The 6,116-nt window shown below is 36.4% G+C and overlaps 1 pseudogene; it reads right to left on the bottom strand.

Annotated features, from left to right (window-relative positions):
* Positions 1-378: 378 nt before the first annotated feature.
* Positions 379-5,427, bottom strand: LOC107843613 (annotated as a pseudogene).
* Between the last annotated feature and the right edge of the window lie 689 nt (positions 5,428-6,116).

The following is a 6,116-nucleotide window of genomic DNA, read 5'->3' as shown; positions in this document are numbered from 1 at the left end:
TGGATCCATTTTTTTTTGTTTTGGGTCGGGTCAGGCTTCAAATTGGGCTGATGAAATTAAAGAAGGGATTTTACACGTGGACAATGATGTGACATGTCCACGTGGCCTTTTTTGTACAGGTAGCATGCTTGGTGGAATTTTGTTAGAAGGAAGGATATTTTTGAACTAAATATTTAACGAGGGACATTTTTGAGCCAAAAAACTAACGAGGATATTTTTTATCCATTTCAAACAGTTCAGGGGTATTTTTGACCTTTTCCCGTTATAGAAATGGTTAAAATGTTCTTTGAAAAACTTCTGCGTATGTTGTTTATTTTTCCTTTTTGCTAAAGTTGTTATGAAGCAATAAATGAAAATGAAGAGGAAAACAAATATCTCTACAAAGAATAGGCTTTCCCAGCAACTTTTTCCTATTCAAATGACCAGATCATAATGACAGATTTTAAGAGCTTTTACAATGTTGAAAATACGCCGTTATGGCATGTACAAAAAGTGAAAGATAAAATAGCACAAGCGTCGAAAGAAAATCAATCCCAATCTCAATTTCCTAAATGTTTGATGGGTGCACTACAAGCAGAAGTTGAGGCAAAATGAAATGGTTCGAAGTAAAGCATTCTCCGTCACTCTGAGGAGGCAAGAGCAGACTGCAACACATCTTCAAGATACTTCTCAGCAGCAGCATACTGCCTTTTCTTGTCCTCGATGGCCAATGCCGCCAAAGCTTTATCCTGCAGATGGAAGTCTCTCAAAGTAAACAGCAAAATTTAAGAGAGAAGAATAATGGAACTCATGTTTATAAATAATACTTACAGGAGGCAGGTCTTGGTAGCTTCTCAGAGTATCAAGAATTTGTTTTGTTTTCTTCTCCAAATCTTTCTTATGCTCTGCCATCTCGACCAATACCCCGTGACTAATCTCTGGGGTGTAACCAACGTGATTAAGTGCAGCCTGCATCCGAAGAGCTGTTATCATCCACTTGACAGTTTCAGGTATAAGCAAATACAAAATTATGATCATGTGTGGCAGTATACATTCAGAACACAAATTTTCTAGCTTCTTGATCGAAAAAAGGACCGTATAATTTGGGATTAAATAGGTTTTTTAACAGAAGAAATTGCTTGTTGATGGGCAGATCATCAATAAACTCTGTTTCACTGGAAAGTAACTTGACAGAAGATGAAAGATGAGCACTGCTGCTTCATAGAATCATAATTTGGGGCCACTAAGCAATTTATCTGGTCCTAGAAGTGCTTCCTTCGCTTGGAGTAACTGGTAAAAGTTGCTGCCATGTGACCAGGAGGTCACGGGTTCATGCCTTGGAAACAGCCCCTTGCAAAAATGTAAGTTGAGGCTGCGTATAATAGATCCTTGTGATCGGGCCCGCATAGCGGGAGCTTAGTGCACCGGGCTGCCCTAGAAGTGCTTCCTTCTGACTCATCCAGTCATCACATGTGTGCATGTTTAATCCGTTCTCCAATGACGTCCTTATGATATAAGCCCTTGCTAGAAGGGTATATGTATAATATTTGCTGTTACTTATAATTATGCATATGCTTAAACAGCCATAACCCCTATGAAGGGACTCTCTATATGAGTTGCAGATGCATTTTCTAATTCTTTCTATTTGAAAGTGCTGTTTACAACAGCTAGAACCATTTGTAATCTGTAATTAGACTGCAGACTACAGAGAACTTTTGATCTAACTTGCCTTGTTCTCACCATCTTGCTGTAGTTCTGTCTCCACTTCCTTTAATACCCCCCTACACAATTAAATGGTGGGCACAAATTTCAAAGCCCCCATAAGACAACCATTAAATTCACCCCTGCACACACCGAAAGCAGTGCTTGGGTCTACCACCCGTGGTGAGTGTGGAAGCGTGTGGATGTAGGCATGAAACAAGTAGTATGACAAAGTTTGATAGTAGACTCTTCAGGTTTTTTTTTTATATCTGTGGTATCCAGGCCAACTTACTCGTACCTCGACTAATCCACTGGTTACCCGCTATGTCCAACCAATAAAGGCACCAGGTAACTCTATCTACCCAGGTTTAGACAGTACGGGATGAAAATTCAGAAGTGCTACATTCAAATATAAAAATTATACAATGCTAGATAGCAGCAGCCTCTTCTTTCCCGTATGACTTCCAACTTTCCATTGACCATCTAGCAAAGTTCCATGTAGCTTACCCTCATCCATTCCATGAGTCAAGTCCTGTTTCGTTTTTTCTCATCAAGGTCAGCAAAAACTTCCAATGACTAAGCCATTGTTTCACTTACATTATCTACCACTAGATAGAAAGGGAGGGTTAGAGTTTACAGATAACAGAGCCCACCCACAGGCCTGTTACCGATCCTCACATCCAGCCAACTCATGATTTTACCTTCACAAGATCATCTATTTAGCATTAAACATGCAGTGAGAGACTGCAGGGTGGCTTTTTCAAAATGGTACCAACGAAGCTCCCATCTCTATTGGCACAGAGCAAGAGAAATAAAATAAAAGAGACTTGCTCATAAAGCTGCAGACTATCATCTTGATTCTCGAAGATATTGAATCTTGTCTACACCAGAAAGACTTTTGCATCACGCTTTCTTCTTCACCAAGAAAGTATATGCTCTACTTAGAAACGTAAATTTCATGCACATATACACTACTATACATATGCACATGTGCACGTATATACATACATATTCCATGAAAACTAGCAAAATGTTTAAAAGGACGCGTCATGAAAATCGATGAGCTTGAAGCACTAAAACCACAAAATTGCAAGGGATGCTACATAAAGTGATGTCTTCATAGCCGCTCATACGATACCACGATGTTATAACAGCATATTGTCTAGTAACTAGGACAAGAAAAGAGAATCTATAAAGTCAAAGTAAATTATTTAAGAGAAAAATAAACTTTACCTTATAATAACCATACTTTTGCAAGTAATGCCGCTCTTTTGACTCCATAATTGCCAAGTTTGTTTTCCAATTCTCCATTTGTGCTTCACATGGAGCAATATCATCTTCAAGCTGTGAAAGGGTTCTGGTAAAACAGAGAAAATAATTAAAAGAAGAAAGATGCATAGTTTGACTGAAAGACTCAAAAACTTTTTTTTGGTAAAAGAAGTATTCATTTACAGAAACAACATATTGCAGCAAGATAGTGCCAGGAAGTCCAACTCAACGATATAAGAACATGAACTCCAAGTTGTGCCATCTATTACCCCATTCCACATAGTTATTTCAAGAGTGAGTGAGATAAGATAATACCAAAAGATTTACCTTTTCAAATAAGTCAATCTTGCTATAGCCTTTCAAGTGTACTCAAGAAGAACTTTTGATTCCTGCTGCACTTTAGCTCTCTTCTCTTCTACTGCTGTTTTCCGTAGAGAAAGCTCTGCCACTGCAACAAGAAAACTACAATGTTTTTCCTAGTAAGAACAACAGAAGTTAGAAGGGCGAGAACTAACAAAAAGTTAATCAGTGAAAAAAGGTGACCTACCTACTTAATTCAGTATCTCTAACATCCAACAAATTTGCAACCTTTGCAAGAACATGTGATGATGAAACCACATTAGATGGTAAACTCTCTTGGGCCAATCCCACACTCTCCAGTATCTCTCTTATCGTAGCAGCTGCAATGAAAATCACACAATCAGCTCACTGGGACAACCACCTCAATTTTGGACCAAATGTCGGCTTGAGTAATTTAAAAAGGAAAAGTATGACCTTGGGACCTGTACTCAGCTGCTTTTTGAGGGTGATCATTGGCAACAATAACAGCAGCTTGAGTTTTGGCTTGAGATAGGGTGGCAATTTTTTGTAATTCATTGATGCTTCGAGGGGTGTACTTAAAATCAGGGACATCTTTACCCGCAGCATCAAACTGGGATGTAAGCCAAGCTTTCACTTCAGCAATTCGATTTGCATCGAATCCAGTGGCTTTTGATGATTCTGATGTTACTGAAATAGTACCAGACAGATCGGCTCCCCGCATTGTATCACTCATCTCTTTCTTTCCCTCTCCCTGTACACCCTTATGAATTTTCAGACCCTTCAGTCAAAATCAGTGGACAAACAAGTTACATGATGAAAGATGCAAGGTCACAAAAAAAAAAAAAAAAAGTGGAACACATAACCAGTTATAAGAGTAATTAACTACTTTATCAAAAAAAATATAGAGATGCTATTTCTAGGGAATAGTTCAGCAATAGGTACAAATTCCAGGCCACTATCAGTTAGTGTTCGTTGCTGAGTAATTGCTAGCTATCTGACCGGAAAAGATGGCCCGGGTGCTTCAGCTCGCTTTCCCAGCAAGCAAGACGAGATCACCACTTCTCCCAGTAAAGAGATATTTCCTTCATTTTGTAACCTTAACTAAGATCTCTAACCAGCAGAGTCATATCCACGATTTGAAGTTTATCAGTTCCGAATTCTATCCGTCCTGAGTTAATTAAAAAAAAGGCAGCCCGGTGCTTTAAAGTTACCACTATGCATGGTGTGCGGGGAAGGGACCCATCACAAGGGTGTATTTTACGCAGCCTTACCTTGCATTTCTGCCAGAGGCTGTTCCAAAATTAATAATTAAGCTATATTAATGCATTCTAAAATTAATAATTGAGATATATTGAATGAATTTTTAAACAAACACAGAATTTGGACCAAAGCTAATAAGTTATGACAATCACATACCTTCTACTCAATCTCCGCCTCCGCTAACTGGTGGCAAATGCTATTCAATTCGACACATATATATATTTGTTACTCCCTCCATTTCAATTCGTTTTTTCCAATTTTTCCTTTTAGTTCGTTTCAAAAAAATGTCACTTTACTTTTTCCAGACAACTCTTTAATTTCAACTTTCCACGTGACATTTAAGACCACAATATTAATGGACATTTTGGTACATTCTACGTATCTTTAATTTAAGATGACAAGATTCAAAAGACTTATTTACGTCCTTACATTCCTTGCCAACAGACAAACAAATTGAAACATAGACTGCAGTTGAATATCTTTGATATGTCAATGAGACAAACGAGTAGTAGTACTCCACTAAATTAGGGTTAAGGGAAGCAAAAACGAGGAAGGAAATTACAAAGGTGAAAAATCAAATCCTCCCCAACAAAGTAAAAATTAAGGCTGGCCAACAAACTGAGCTACTAAACTCGAAATCAATAAACCCCATTTTCTTCTAATGCAATTATACTTGTTAACATTAAAATACCAACAAATTCAATCAACGCATCAGCATTAATAATTAACAATAAAATCAAATCAAACGAAGAGGAATGAAGAAAATACAAAACCTAACGTGCTCGGGTCGGGTCGGATCGGATTGGAACTTGGCTTGTCTGTCGAAGTGGTGAGACTATGTAGCCGTTTGGCCACGAATATTTTTTCAATTTTTTTGAAAAATTATTTTACTTTAATAAAAAAAAAAAGTAAAAATCATAATATTTTGCCATGAAAATTCTAAATATAATGGAAAGTAAAAATCATAATATTTGGCCATAAAAATTTCAAATATAATGAAATTGTATTTTGAAAAAATAAAAATAAATAAAATTTGTTTTCACTTTTTTCACTATGACATATCACAAAATTTCAAAAACAACTTTAATTTATATTCATGGTAAAACACAACTCCAACTTTATTTCCAACTTCAACAAAATTATATTTTCATGACCAAACTAGGCCTAAAACTTCACAAATTAAAGCTTCTATTTTGAAAAGATTTATGAGAACTCAAAGAGTTTATGCTTTAAGTATTCAACATGTAGTTTTTCAAAAAGAAAGAAAACAATTTTGAAATTTATGATTTAAATAAGTTTAAAATAAATTCTACATTGGATATATTCGACTTTTGGTGATATTTTACTGTATTGTTGCTCTCAGTAATTGTTTTTCGAAAAGAAAGAGAAAATTTTGAAATTTATGGTTTAAATAATTTAAAATAAATTTTGCATTGGGTATATTTGATTTTTGGTAATTTTTGACGGTTTTGACTCTCTCGGTAGTTGCATTTTGGTATTTGTCGTCAGCCTGTGCGGGTGACTTGATTTTCAAGGTGTCGATTAGGTATTATGTGAGTTTTTCATTTTGGAAGGTTTTGAAGTTG

The sequence above is a fragment of the Capsicum annuum genome, chromosome 10 (genome assembly GCF_002878395.1).
Source record: "Capsicum annuum cultivar UCD-10X-F1 chromosome 10, UCD10Xv1.1, whole genome shotgun sequence".
Lineage (NCBI taxonomy): Eukaryota > Viridiplantae > Streptophyta > Magnoliopsida > Solanales > Solanaceae > Capsicum > Capsicum annuum.
This window is presented reverse-complemented; position numbering and strand designations above follow the sequence as displayed.